The following is a 15,783-nucleotide window of genomic DNA, read 5'->3' as shown; positions in this document are numbered from 1 at the left end:
TAAGGAAATCAGTCAAGGACCAGCCATTCGGACAGCCCTAATCTATGGGTTTCATTTGACTGGGCAGGGGCGCAGCCATGGGTGGGAATGGGAGTGCATAGGCCCACCAACTTGGATGCCAGGCCCCCCACTGGAGATCCAGGCCCAGCCAATAAAAATTAGTTTTTCCCCACAAAAGGGCATTCAGAAATAGTCCTCAGTTTCATTAGCTGTCCGGATGGCTGGTCTCAAAAACGATCCCCCCGGTGCCGGATCTGCAGGTCCTGGGCTGGTGTGGTTACACGTGGTCTGTGGTTGCGAGGGCGGTTGGACGTACTGCCAAATTCTCTAAAACAATGTTGGAGGTGGCTTATAGTAGAGAAATGAACATTCAATTCCCGGGCAACAGCTCTGGTGGACATTCCTGCAGTCTGCATGCCAATTGCACGCTCTCTCAAAACAATCGCTTTTTGTGTGTATGGAACATTTCTGGGATCTTTTCATTTCAGCTCATGAAACATGGGACCAACACTTTACATGCTGCGTTTATATTTATGTTCAGTATAGAGGACCCTTTGACCTTTTCCACATTTTGTTACGTTACAGCCTTATTCTAAAAGGTATTAAATAGTTTTTTCCCTCATCAGTGTACACACAATACCCCATAATGACAAAGCAAAAACAGTTTTTTTAATATTTCTGCAACCCCCTCCCCCCCCCCCAAAAAAAGAAAATGAAATATCACATTTACATATGTATTCAGAGCCTTTACTCAATACTTTGTTGAAGCACCTTTGGCAGCGATTACAGCCTTGAGTGTTCTTGGGTATGATGCTACAAGCTTGGCACGCTTGTATCTGGGGAATTTCTCCCATTCTTTGCTGCAGATCCTCTCAAGATCTGTCAGGTTGGATGGGAGCGTTGCTGCACAGCTATTTTCAGGTCTCTCCAGAGATGTTCAATCGGGTTCAAGTCTGGGCTCTGGCTGGGTCACTCAAGGACATTCAGAGACTTTTCCCGAAGCCACTCCTGCGTTGTCTTGGCTGTGTGCTTAGGGTCGTTGTCCTGTTGGAAGGTGTCATGACTGTCCTGTGAGGATCAGAATGGGTCAGATCAGCTTGGCGGTGGATGACAGTAGCCAGGCCCTCTCTCAACCAAAGCGGGGAGGAGGTAAATGGGCCGGTTGACAGCTCACACCCTGTCGTAAATTAAAGGAGAGGGGATCAAGAAATCCACCAAGGAATGTTCTTTGTTAACAGACTTCCCCCCCCCCCCCCCCCCCCCAAAAAACTAATTCTAACAAGAACGTGGGGAATGGTAAGAGATGATCGATAGAAAACGAATGTCATATTGGTTTTTATTTTGTGATGTCATTGAAAATGTTTTAAAGGAAATATTGTAACTTGAAAAGTATTTACACTACAGGTATGAAGTCTCCATCCTTAAAGTTGTATATGAAATATGCATTTTTGTTAAGATATGAATGTGATTTTAGGAGGTATAAGATAATCTATCTCCTATAAACTGTGCATAGTAATTAGCCACGCCCTGAGTAAGGTCAGAGAGCGTGTCAGACTGACGGAACCGTCCCCTTCGGCCAGAGTGCATAAAAGGCTTGGTAACAAAATTAATATTAGACCAGAAAAGCATGGAGCATAGCTACAAGTTTGAAATGGTTGGAACTTTGAACCTCAACACGAGGTGAAGAAGAGTAACTCACCTCCCAGACTTGACCAGAACATCGCCAGGCTGCAGCTGCGCATGTAAAGTGGTCCAAACTCTGAATATCAACACGAGGTGGAGAGAGGAGAAAAGTCCCGTCTCTGAAAATCACTGGAACGACTTATTAGCTGTCTTAAGTCAAATATCTAGAAAAGCTAATTTAAGTGAGAACACCTTAATGCTCTTCCAATCATCCTACTGTACTACTATTCTAAAATCACCATAGTACACTACTCATCACCAATGGGAACCGTCGACACGGCTGACTATCTTCCCAGGAGCATCTCCCAGAGTGAACAATAGTAGAAGAGACGGGTCTGGACCCTTTCAGACAATCAGAGTCTTACAAGAAAGGCTAACCCACATCATTCCTATGGAGGGCTGGTTCTGACAGAGATAAACGCTGAACAATGGCACTCCCACATCAATAGATTCATGATTTCTTACTCCAAACTGGAGGCGGTTCGTGTGCACAGTAAATCATTACTGTGAGAATAGTTCTAAAATGTATCAATGATAGGTATCCCCCCCCCCCCCCTTCATTTTCTGTGTAACAAGCCACCATATGTTGTCAGTCTGTTAGGGACCTTTTTCTCATGTATTAAGTGTGTATATTTATTCTATGTTATTATTTAGTTAACAAGTAAATACAGTTGAAGTCGGAAGTTTACATAGACCTTAGCCAAATACATTTAAACTCCGTTTTTCGCATTCCTGACATTTAATTCACCTCAAAGTGTGGGTTAGGGTTAGGGTTAAGGGTAGGGTTAGGGTTAGGGTTAAGGGTAGGGTCACTGAGACTGGGGGGGGGAGGCTTTATTGAGACTTGGGGGGTTGGCGGCGGCACTGAGACTGAGGGGGCTGTTGAGTGTGAAAAACCCAGCAAAGTTGTGGTTCTTGACACAAACCGGTGCGCCTGGCACCTACCACCATACCTTGTTCAGAGACACTTATTTTTTCTGTCTTGCACATTCACTCTCTGAATGGCACACATACACAATCCATGTCTCAATTGTCTCAAGGCCTCAAAATCCTTATTTAACCTGTCTCCTCCCCTTCATCTACACTGACTGAAGTCCCACGGAGCATTGTTAAATCCATTATTAAAAATGGAAAGAATATGGCACCACAACAAACCTGCCAAGAGAGGGCCACCCACCAAAACTCACGGACCAGGCATGGAGGGCAATAATCAGAGAGGCAAAAAGAGACCAAAGATAACCCTGAAGGAGCTGCAAAGCTCCACAGCGGAGATTGGAGTGTCTGTCCATAGGACCACTTTAAGCCGTACACTCCACAGAGCTGGGCTTTATGGAAGAGTGGACAGAAAAAAGCCAGTAGAAAAAGCCAATAGTTATGCACGGCCAAGTTTTCTGTTTTTTTTTGTCTTATTTCTTGTTTGTTTCAGAATAAAAAATATTTTGCATCTCCAAAGTGGTAGGCATGTTGTGTAAATAAAATGATACAACCCCCAAAAAATAAATTTTAAATCCTGGCTGTAAGGCAACAAAGTAGGAAAAATGCCAAGGGGGGTGAAAACTTTCGCAAGCCACTGTATATGAACGCTATAAACCTTTGTCTGGGATTTAACACATCATCTCGATGCATACATCACAAGAAAGAGAAGAAATATAACTTTATTTTGATGTTGTTAATTTTTTGAGGAATTGAAGAAAGAAATCTAATACAGTTGACATTTTTATCAATTAAATGCTGAAATTAAAGTAACTTCTGCAAATGAACACTTAGATTACAGTGATATTATGTCTGATCTCGCAAACAATGAGATTTTCCAGAGGACTGAGGGGTGGGCTGCACTGAGACTGGGGGGTGGAGGGGCAGCACTGAGACTGGGGGTTACGCCATCCCATCTGGTTTGCACTTAGTGGTGACTATCATTTGTTTTTCAACAGGACAATGACCCAACACACCTCCAGGCTGTGTAAGGGCTATTTGACTCAGAAGGGGAGTGATGGAGTGCTGCATCAGATGACCTGGCCACCACAATCACCAGACCTCAACCCAATTGAGATGGTTTGGGATGAGTTGGACCGCAGAGTGAAGGAAAAGCAGCCAACAAGTGTTCAGCATATCAAATCAAATGTATTTATATAGCCCTTCTTACATTAGCTGATATCTCAAAGTGCTGTACAGAAACCCAGCCTAAAACCCCAAACAGCAAGCAATGCAGGTGTAGAAGCACGGTGGCTAGGAAAAACTCCCTAGAATGGCCAAAACCTATGAAGAAACCTAGAGAGGAACCAGGCTATGAGGGGTGGCCAGTCCTCTTCTGACTGTGCCGGGTGGAGATTATAACAGCACATGGCCAAGATGTTCAAATGTTCATAAATGACCAGCATAGTCAAATAATAATAATCACAGTTGTCAAGGGTGTAACAAGTCAGCACCTCAAGAGTAAATGTCAGTTGGCTTTTCATAGCCGATCATTGAGAGTATCTCTACCGCTCCTGCTGTCTCTAGAGGGTTGAAAACAGCAGGTCTGGGACAGGTAGCATATGTGGGAACTCCTTCAAGACTGTTGGAAAAGCATTCCAGGTGAAGCTGGTTGAGAGAATGCCAAGAGTGTGCAAAGCTGTCATCAAGGCAAAGGGTGGCTACTTTGAAGAATCTCAAATATAAAATATATTTTGATTTGTTTAACACTTTTTTGGTTACTACATGATTCCAAATGTCTTCACTATTATTTTACAATGTAGAAAATAGTAAAAATAAAGAAAAATCCTTGAATGAGTAGGTGTGTCCAAACTTCTGACTGGTACTGTATTTCCGAACTCCAAATCAAATACGCTTCCCAAAAATAACAGGGTAGAACGTGTGGTAGAACATTTAGTTTGATTGGAGATTTTCGGCAGGTAGCCTGATTTCAGATGTGTCCATGTTAACACGATTATTAGGGAAATCTTTCTTCTTGCAAAGCATATCAACGTTTTAATCTAACTATTATATTAATCTGACTATCCACAATAATCGCATTATTGTGTACATGGAACCGTACTCATGGAAAGTGACAGGGATCAGACTGAGGGAGGGAGGTCTGCCACAGCTGATTATGGATGGTGACGCCTCCATGTCGCTCCCTGGTGGGCGCCGGTTCTGATCCCTAACCCACCGCAGGGCATTATGGTCGCTGTCTGTGAGGTAACTCACATGATTGACACCCACAGGCTTCTCACCTCTCACTGCATGCTGGTAACCATGGAAACCATGCCTTTGTGGTTATCCCACTCGTTTCGTAAAGAATGACTCTGCCTCTCTCTTGCGCTCTCTCTTGCGCTCTCTCTCGCGCTCTAACTCTCCCTCTCCAATACCATACATGGCTGTTGTAAGGGCACTCCTGGAATTAGATGCTGTGATGCTTGAAATAGATGTTCAAATGGATGTTCTAAAATGTGTGAATTTTGGAAGGGATTGAAGATCTAGAATTTAGAAGTTGAGGTATTGGTTTTAAGTCAATGTGTTAGAAAGGCATATATATATATGTGAGAGCCTAATGTGATGCTCTGAGGGCCAGTGCTGCTGTGTCTGTCTGCGGTAGAGATATGGGTTTTATGTACCCTCCCTCTCTCGGGAGACCTCTAGGAATAGATCTTCGTAAAGGTCAGGGAAACTCACAGGACAACTACATTCTTAGTGGAACTCCTCCAAGACTAAAGCAGTCCTAGCACTGGAAGTCATTTTGGTTGACAGACTGTCAAACTGTACTCCCCTTTTGGGGGACGATTGGGGGACGATAGCGTGATGGGTGTAATCCCCCACCCCCTACCAAATCCTGGGGGCTGAGGAGTCACAGGTCATTCTGCTACAGTGGCTATGAAGGAAACTACAGGGGCTCATGGGAGACAGGAGTTCATCTAAGGGTCAAACTAAATTTTAAGAGCAGATCAGCTTTCCAACAGTGATTGGGTTTTTCACCACAGGAGGCTACTGAGGGGAGGACGGCTCATAATAATGGCCTGAACGGAGCAAATGGAATGGCATCAAACACATGAAAACCATGTGTTTGATACCATTCCACTGATTCCGCTCCAGCCATTACCACGAGCCCTTCCTCCCCAATTAAGGTGCCACCAACCTCTTGTGTTTGTCACATACTGTTAAAAACTTCATCATCAATATAAAAAACTATGAATTGTATTGTGACTGTATTTCAGAACTGAAATGGTCCAAGTCCAAATTCATGTCAAAATGACCATGTTTGTGTTTTTTCATGTCATTAAATATACTGCCTTTGAAAAGTGGTATCTATTGGTCCTTGTTTTAGCAGAAAGTATTCATACCCCTTTACTTATTACGCTTTTTGTTGTGTTACAGCCTGAATTCAAAATGGATTAATATGATATTTTTCTCACCCATCTACACACAGTACCCTACAATGACAGTAAAAACATGTTTTTAGAAATGGTTTCAAATGAATTGAAAATTACATGAAGAAATATCTCATTTACATAAGTATTCACACCCCTGAGTCAATACATGTTAGAATCACCTTTGGCAGCAACTACAGCTGTGAGTCTTTCTGGGTATGTCTCTAAGCACATATGGATTGTACAATATTTCCACATCATTCTTTTTTTAATTCTTCAAGATCTGTCAAGTTGGTTATTGATCACTGCTAGACAGCCATTTTCAAGTCTTATCATAGATTTTCAAGTCGATTTAAGTCAAAACTGTAACTAGGCCACTCAGGAACATTCAATGTCATCTTCGTAAGCCACTCCAATGTATATTTGGCCTTGCTTTAGGTTATTGTCCTACTGAAAGGGAAATTTGTCTCCTAGTGTCTGTTGGAAAGCAGACTGAACCAGATTTTCCTCTAGGATATTGCCTGTGTTTAGCTCTATTCTGTTTCTTTTTATCCTAAAAATGTCCCAAGTCATTGCCGATGACAAGCATACCCATAACATGATGCAGCCACCACCATGCTTGACAATATGAAGTGGTATTCCATGATGTTGTGTTGGTATTGCCCCAAACATATAATGCTTTGTTTTCATCACGTAAAGTTCATTTATTTGCCACATTTTTTGCAGTTTTACTGCAAACATAATTTTATTTTTGTCTACAAGCTTCTTTCTTTTCACTCTGTCATTTAGGTTAGTATCGCGGAGCAACTACAATGTTGTTGATCCATCCTCAGTTTTTTCCTATCACAGCCATTAAACTTTATAACTGTTCTAAAGTCACAATTGTCCTCATGGTGAAACCCCAAGGGGTTTTCTTCCTCTCCGGCAACTGAGTTAGGAAGGACGCCTGCATCTTTGTAGTGACTGGGTGTATTGACACACCATCCAAAGTTTAATTAGTAACTTCACCATGCTCAAAGGGATATTCAATGTCTGTTTTTTATTAGATTTTCACCCATCTAACAATAGGTGCCCTGCTTTGCGAGGCTTTGTAAAACTTCCCTGGTCTTTGTGATTAAATATATTTGAAATTCACTGCTCGACTTAGGGATCTTACAGATAATTGTATGTGTGGGGTATTATGTAACTTGTTAAGTAAATTTCTACTCCTGAACTTACTTAGGCTTGCCATAACAAAGGCGTTGAATACTTATTGACTGAAGATATTTCAGCTTTTCATTTGTAGGTATTTGTAAAAAAAATCTAAAAACATAGTTTTACTTTTACATTATTGGTTATTGTGTGTAGGCCAGTAACACAATCTCAATTTAATCCATTTTTTATTTCAGGCTGTATAACACTACAGAATGTGGAACAAGTCAAGCGGTGTGAATACTTTCTAAATACACTGTAGGTGAGATGGGCTGCTCCAGAAGGTTCACAGAAGCATACTAGCAGACTGGACCCTGGTTTGAACACATCGGACATCCATTTAGTTGTCAAACCGTTTAGTGGAAACAAAGAAACTTCGCTTTTCCACACTGGTTCTCTCTGCGTTGTTAGTCCTCATGAATGATGCAGCCTCTCTATGGCTGCAGGATGGGGGGGGGGGGGGGGTCGTCGTGTGTGTGTGTGAAAGCGTTCGTGGGGCAACGTGGTGGAGGTGATGTGACTGATTCGGAGTGACTTCATTTCATGTAAATGCGAGCGCTCTGAGGGAATTCACTTTGGATTATGCGCACCACTGTGCACCGGCATGAAATATTAAGCGCCATGTCACTTTCTGTCCACAGGTGTCACTGGCGGGCAGGAGCAGGGAAGAAAAACTTAGCATTTTGATGAGGTGTGGATTTGGGCAGGCTTGTTTGAGGAAGCATATGCTCTGCTTTTGTTTCCACCAGCCGCGAGCCACGGCCGAGTTGTCATTCCCAAGCAGAGTGCATGCGCTTATCACTTGTGACAACGGCATGAGGAGAGAGGGAGAGCGATAAAGTGGTGTGGCGGCCGCCTCCGTTTGGCCTCTGCTTTACCAAGAGGCTTTTATGTTTTGGGTGGCGCAGATTAAAGCCCCCCCACTACTCCCACCAGGCATCCAGTCTATCCCCCCTCCCAACAATCTCCCCTCTACCTCTTCATCTGCCCCTAACACAGCTCTCACTACCTCCTCTACCTCCCGTATTCCACCCTGTGAATGTTAGTGTGTGGTAATTAATGGCGTAAGAAGTGATTCCAACTGACATCTTCACAGTTACCTGTACTCATAGAGACAAAGACTGGGAGAGGGAGAGAGACCAAGGGAGAGAGTGAGAGGTACTCATTTCAAGGACAGATGAGGAGTGTAGTAAATAGCAACCAGTTCACCACTCTCTGGTTCTCTCATCTCTCCTGGCTATTCTCTCTTCTCTTTCATTTCCATTTGAATCTCTATGTCTATCAGTTGAATCAGATTGCATCTCATCTTGTCTCCTCTGCTTCAGTGGACATGTAGTCTGGCCTGGGTCGTGTAACAGGACGGCTAAGGTGAGAGGATGATGCCTTCAGGCTCAAGGAGTCATTCTAGTCAGTCACTATGAAGTTCCTCTGCTGTGATCCAGCCAGTCTCAGGCCTAACCTGTGCAATACTAGAGGGCTATATATTCCCACAGTGTGACTAATGCCTCATTTGTAAGATGCAGTGCACTTGGGACAAAGCTAAAAAAAAAAATGTTAGCTAATCCCTCTTAAGTATTAACAATTTTTACTTAAAAATGTAAAGAATTCTACTATGTAGTTTATGTAGCTTGTTTATAACCCTGATGCTTGGATTTAGTTCACAGAGTAACCACTGAACCAGGGCCTGCCCTAACACTGAAAAGCTACTCACTCGCTCCTTCACACCCTCACACAGTGTGAATCAGTGAAAAGTTGTGATTCTAGAAGCTCACGCAGTGTGAATCAAATCAAATCAAATCAAAGTGTATTTGTCACGTGCGCCGAATACAACAGACCTTACAGTGAAATGCTTACTTACAGGCTCTAACCAAGCGTGAAAAAAAGGTGTGTGTGTGTGTGTGTGTGTGTGTGTGTGTGTGTGTGTGTGTGTAAGTAAAGAAATAAAACAATAGTAAAATAACATTTGAAAATAATAGTAGCAAGGCTATATACAGACACCGGTTAATCAGGCTGATTGAGGTAGTATGTACATGTAGATATGGTTAAAGTGACTATGCATATATGATGAACAGAGAGTAGCAGTAGTGTAAAAAGAGGGGTTGGCAGGTGGTGGGACACAATGCAGATAGCCCGGATAGCCAATGTGTGGGAGCACTGGTTGGTCGGACCAATTGAGGTGGTATGTACATGAATGTATAGTTAAAGTGACTATGCATATAAGATAAACAGAGAGTAGCAGCAGCGTAAAAGAGGGGTTGGGGTGGCACACAATGCAAATAGTCCGGGTAACCATTTCATTTCAGGAGTCTTATGGCTCAGTGAAAAGTGAAAAGTGCTGATTCTAGAAGCTCATGCAGTGTGACTCAGTGAAAAGTACTGATTCTAGAAGCTCACGTGAGAACCAGATCACGTATACATCTATTTCACACATCTGCCTGGCTCGCCCACAAATGGATCATGGATTATTCAACAGGAAAACAGGTGCTTTCCTCCTTTCTTTCATAAAAAAGTAAGAAAAAAGGAGAGGAGAGGACACTCTGTGGCTCCATTGACAAGAAAGCATCAGATCGGCTGTTTAACTTTTTCTTGAAAGCAGAGGGGGTAGTGAGCTGTGAGAGAGAGGGGGGTGAATGATGGAGAGAGATGAAGTGGCCTGAGTGGGCCAGGTCCCCTACCTGGTTACTGCTACCCTCTCCTTCTACACCTCCACCCTGACTAGGGCTCCTAAGGCAGGTTTTAATGGTGGATAAAAGCAGGCCTGATCTTTTATTCAGGTGTGCTGTATCACCAGGTGAACACAGACCCTCCCTAGAGGACTGAGATATAGAGAGCTATGTGGGCCTGAGTGGGGTGTAAACGCAACAAGTGTGTGTCTATATACAGTACCAGTCAAAAGTTTGGACTCATCTACTCAATCAAGGCTTTTTCTTTATTTGTACTATTTTCTACATTGTAGAATAATAGTGAAGACATCAAAACTATGACATAACACATATGGAATCATGTAGTAACCATTTTTTTTTTTAAACAAATCAAAATATATTTAATATTTTAGACTCTTCAAAGTAGCCACCCTTCGCCTTGATGACAGCTTTGCACACTCCAAGATAAGGCGTGTGCGTGCGTGCGTGCATGCGTGTGCGCGCGCGTGTGTGTGTGTTTTGTCTGTATGAGCAGGTGTTTCAGTGAAGCATGTGCACGGTTACATTTCTAGGTGTTTGTTGTGTTGGCATGTTATCATGTGAATTGTGTGTATTTGTCATAGGAGATGGGCTGCTCCTTGGAGTCTGAGGATTTATTGTCTTCTGAGGTGCGGTCTGAGGCTAGCAGTGGGAACCTGACAAGGCTGTTGGTTATGTGTGAGTGTCTATCTGTATTTTAGCTCTGTGTTAATGGCCTCCACTGGTCATTCAACACGTCGAAACACATCTACTGTATTACAAGGTCTGTTGATTACCTAACTCACTTTCTCTGGTTTGGGTTGTTGAGGGACCACAGATGCACCGGGGAGTTGACTTTCTTCATCAGCATCTGGCCTCTGTTTTGCCTGGAGCCTAATTACCTCATCAGAGCACTGTCGCTCGCCCGCTGTACTCTCTCGTTCTACGCTCCCCACACTCCACGCTCATCAGGCCTTTTAAGTGATTTGTGTGTGAACATGTTAGGAGGAGCGAAGGAGCAAAGCGCCTAAACTGGTGGAGGTAAAGAGTGATGGGGGACGACGTGGAGGCGTGTTTAATAATGGATGCTCGTTCGCTCATCATGTTTTAGGCCCTCTACCCGTTTGTCCTCTAACTAAATCTGTTTATTTCTCTCATGGGTCTTCACCATGTCGTCCTGAACCGTGCACGTTTAGCTACGAAAGCTTTGGCAAAGCCTTCCTTATTAACATCCAACTTAGCATACTCCTCTGACAGTCTCTGTTTCTCTCTCCCTCTCCAGTGTCTGCTCCCTCCTACCCTGCCCTGGACCTGAGTACAGTACATCAGTGGAAGTCTGATCCAGGGCTTCAGAAGGTGAGCTCTCTTACGGGGTAACTGTTTTTACAGTGCTCTGGTTCTCTTTACAGTGTGTATGTGCAGATGTTTGCCTTGTCTGACATGTTTCTGAACAGACTTATGAAAGCCCTTGGCAACATGTGGTTTTTGACGTATGTGCATAGCTACATATGTTACATGTGCCTATGTGACGACCCTCCCACTCTGTCTGCTGTATTTTCTCTTTGCTCTTGTTCCTTATTAGGATGCTGGTGGGCGGAGTTGGGAGGGTCGTCAGCTACATGGGAAACACCTGGGCCCGGGTGTGTCCCAGGATAAAGGCACCTCTTCCACATTCATTGGAGAGACTCTCTCCATGCAGACACCTTGTTGTTTTTGGTTGTGCTAGTTGTGGATTTTTGGTTGTTTGCTTTGGCACCCTTCAACACCCTGCATTATTACATTTATGCATGCAAACACTCACACTACTGATTACTGACTACACACACCATTGTTAATTACTTAGTTTACTTCATTTAATAAATAAATATTTTGATACTCCTTGTCTCCACGTTGTCTCCCTTTTGTTGCGAACTCTGAGCCGGTTTGTAACACCTAGCATTGGCCCCCGTCAGTGTGTACTGTATGTAAGTTAGAAACCGCAGCGTTGTTCTCCCTGCAGCGGGCCACCCAGTTCCTTGCCCTGGCTGCCTCATTAATATGTGCTCAGTCAGTCGGTCAGTGGTCCTGACCTGCAGCCCTCGCCCAGGAGCTCCCTGGGAGAAATCTTAATGAGGCCACTGTGAGCCCCGCCCTGGCCCTACCCAGCTTCGGGTCTGTAGGCTGGCTGCAGGCAGGTGGGTAATTATGTAAATATTTACACTTTACACCCACTCCTCTCTCTTTTTTCTCCTCTTCTTCCTCATCCCTCTGGACCCCCCAGGAAGCCCAGAGGTCCTGACATGCCAACTGGTGTTTGAGGTTCCGGTGTTTGAGGTTCACGCACGTATGTACGTACGTACGTACGTTAGTTATGACTGTGGAAAGATAGTTGAAGGGAAATTGAGGGATTGTTGAAGATAGATTTTCCTAGGGTTTTTGAGCTGGTATCAGTCAGCAATCATCTCCATCTCAGGAGGAAGGTCGACTGTATTGATGTTTGTATGTCATGCGGATGATTTAGGCTGCGTCTCTGGACAATGTTCCTGGTAGCATGGCTGTAAGCCGCGCAATGCTGTCGTTGCCAGGCAGCCTGTCACACCCATAATTGGGGTTGTCACCAAGGACGGTGGAGTGTCACTGGGGGGGCTAAGTCAGAGCCATTTCACTACACTCTACAACCTGCTCTTGACAGAGGCAAGGTCAGGAGTTAATTGAATCATTAAAGAGCCCCGCTCCCTCTCCACACTCCTCTCCTCTATACACTGCATTGGGAAAGTATTCAGACCACTTCACTTTTTCCACATTTTGTTACGTTACAGCCTTATTCTAAAATGGATTAAATAAAAAAAAAATGCTCATCAGTCTACACACAATACCCCATAATGACTAAGTGGAAAAACTGCTTTTCAAACATGTTTGCAAATTCATACAAAATAAGAAACAATACCTTTACATAAGTATTCAGACCCTTTGCTACGAGACTCGAAATTGAGCTCAGGTGCATCCTGTTTCCATTGATCATCCTTGAGATGTTTCTACAACTTGATTGGAGTCCACCTGTGGTAAATTCAATTGACTGGACATGTTTTGGAAAGGCACACACCTGTCTATTTCAGGTCCCACAGTTGACAGTGCATGTCAAAACAAAAACCAAGCCATGAGGTTGAAGAAATTGTCTGTAGAGCGCCGAGACAGGATCGTGTCGAGGCACAGATCTGGGGAAGGGTACCAAAAAAATGTCTGCAGCGTTGAAAGTTGCCAAGAACACATGGGCCTGCATCATTCTTAAATGGAAGAAGTTTGGAACCACCAAGACTCTTCTGAGAGCTGGCTGCCTGGCCAAACTGAGCAATCCGGGGAGAAGGGCCTTGGTCAGGAAGGTGACCAAGAACCCAATGGTCACTCTGACAGAGCTCCAGAGTTCCTCTGTGGAGGTGGGAGAAGCTTCCAGAAGGACAACCGTCTCTGCAGCACTCCACCACTCAGGCATTTATGGTAGAGTGGCCAGACAGAAGCTACTCCTCAGTAAAAGGCACATGACAGCTCGCTTGGAGTTTGCCAAGAGGCACCTAAAGGACTTGGACCATGAGAAACAAGATTCTCTGCTCTGATGAAACCAAGATTGAACTCTTTGGCCTGAATGCCAAATGTCACGTTTGGAGGAAACCTGGCACCATCCCTACGGTGAAGAATTGTGGTGGAAGCATTATGCTGTGGGGATGTTTTTCAGCCACAGGGACTGGGAGACTAGTTAGGATTGAGGGAAAGATGAACGGAGCAAAGTACAGAGAGATCTTTGATGAAGATCTGTTCCAGAGCGCTCAGGACCTCAGACTGGGGGCGAAGGATCTTCCAACAGGATAACAACCTGAGGCACACAACCAAGACAACGCAGGAGTGGCTTCGGGACAAGTCTCTGAATGTCCTTCAGTAGCCCAGCCAGACTTGAACCCAATCGAACAGAGAGAGACCTGAAAATAGCTGTGCAGTGATGCTCCCCATCCAACCTGACAGAGCTTGAAAGGATCTGCAGAGAAGAATGGGAGAAAGTCCCCAAATACAGGTGTTCCAAGGCTGTAATCGCTGCCAAAGGTGCTTCAACAAAGTACTGAGTAAAGGGTCTGAATACTTATGTAAATGTGATATTTCAGTTTTTTATATATTTTTAATATACATTTGCAAAAATTTCTAAAAACCTGTTTTTGCTTTGTCTTTATGGGGTATTGTGTGTAGATTGATGAGGGTCTCAAGTACTTTCCGAATGCACTGTATGCCTCTCTTCTGCTGACAACGCCACATACGCAACGCTCTAGATTTGCCTCGATACCAGTATTGCGATACTTTGAGGTATCGTGGCAAGGAAACAAAACATGAAGCAGACTGTATTTCCGAACGAGCAGCTTTAGATTGTCACCCAGAATCACGTTTCTTTTCCAAGCTATAGTGCACACTATGTTACATACAGAAGGTTTTTTAAGGGATCAAAGAATTGAGTCTGCTTTGTTTTCCTTTTTGTTTTCCTTATTTCCTCAGATGATTTGTCAAGGCAAAGTGGCGGTCCTTTTCTCTGTCCTGTATATCCCTGTTGCGTATTTTTCAGTGATCATCATGTCTCTGTTAGATCATTCAGGATCCATAGTTTGCACTTTCAGAAGGCCCAGGTTCTTATCATCCCTGTCCATGAAGGCCTGGGCACTTATCGTCCCTGTCCATGAAGGCCCGGGCACTTATCTTCCCTGTCCATGAAGGCCTGGGCTCATGTGTACATGTACAGATGTCATGTCTTGTCCTCTGCTGCCCCCTACAGGGGGACTCCAGCCAGAGACAACGTTACATACATCAAAAAGCTGTTTGGATAAAAACAAAATCAAGTCCAAGGCCTATTTCCATTGTGGTTTTCTGTGCTTGACCCTGCAATGTGTGTGTATGTGTGTGTCTGAGACGCATCTCTAAGGTTGTGTTTGTTTTCAGGTCACTGAGTTGCTGTACAAAGATGAGTGTTTCTCTCGGGGAGCTACAGGATCTGCTGGTAAGATCAGTTGTGAATTGATGACAAGCTGACTAGAAGAACAGAATGATATCTGACAGTCAAGTGTCTGTCTGTCTGCATGCATGGTTCACAGTATATGTATCTGCACAGTGGCAGGAGTCTGCTGACACGCTCACTCTGCATTGTGAATACTGTGTGTGCATGCTCATGTCTAGTCTGCCCTAGATAAACTGTGTGGCCTGACCAGAGAGACAGCCTGTCTGTCAGGGGAAATGGACCCAGGCTGCTGACACAGCGCTGAACAAACAGCCTGCGTCTGAGTGTGTCAGGACTGTGTATCTTTCTATCAGTGTGTGTGGCATGGCTGTGTCGCTCCATGTCAGTGTGTGTGATCTGGTTGGGACTGACCCGGCTACAGTGCTGGTGGGAGAGATGGAGGCAGTTTTCCGAGTCTCTTCCTGTTGTCTGCTCCATGCGGCCGCCCTAGAGTGGCTGTCATCCACTGCCACCCGCCCGATACACATTACCTTTCACTTCACTCACAGAGCAGCCTCTGTCAGCACTATACACACACACAACCATTGTCCTGGGACCGCAACCTATGTCCTTGTATCCATCAGTTTTCAGTTGCATTTAATTTTGGTTGTGGTGTGTGTGTGTGTGTGTGTGTGTGTGTGTGTGTGTGTGTGTGTGTGTGTGTGTGTGTGTGTGTGTGTGTGTGTGTGTGTGTGTGTGTGTGTGTGGTGAATAACATCCGTCTACAGAGGCTGTGTCCTACTTTCTCTATAACCTGATTGATGGCATGTCTGTGGCAGAGGTGCAGGCTCAGGAGGACAAGCTCACCCAGTACTTCGACCAGCTGAAAAGCATGGTACGCACACGCGCACACACACACACACACACACACACACACACACACACACACACACACACACCC

General features: G+C 44.4%; 1 pseudogene; it reads left to right on the top strand.

The window, feature by feature from the left end:
• Nucleotides 1-1,082: 1,082 nt before the first annotated feature.
• The window catches only part of LOC145869118 (leucine-rich PPR motif-containing protein, mitochondrial-like), a 65,736-nt pseudogene continuing 51,035 nt past the window's right edge, over nt 1,083-15,783 (top strand).

This window comes from Salmo salar, chromosome 01, assembly GCF_965601325.2.
Source record: "Salmo salar chromosome 01, fSalSal1, whole genome shotgun sequence".
Taxonomy (NCBI): Eukaryota; Metazoa; Chordata; class Actinopteri; order Salmoniformes; family Salmonidae; genus Salmo; species Salmo salar.
This window is presented reverse-complemented; position numbering and strand designations above follow the sequence as displayed.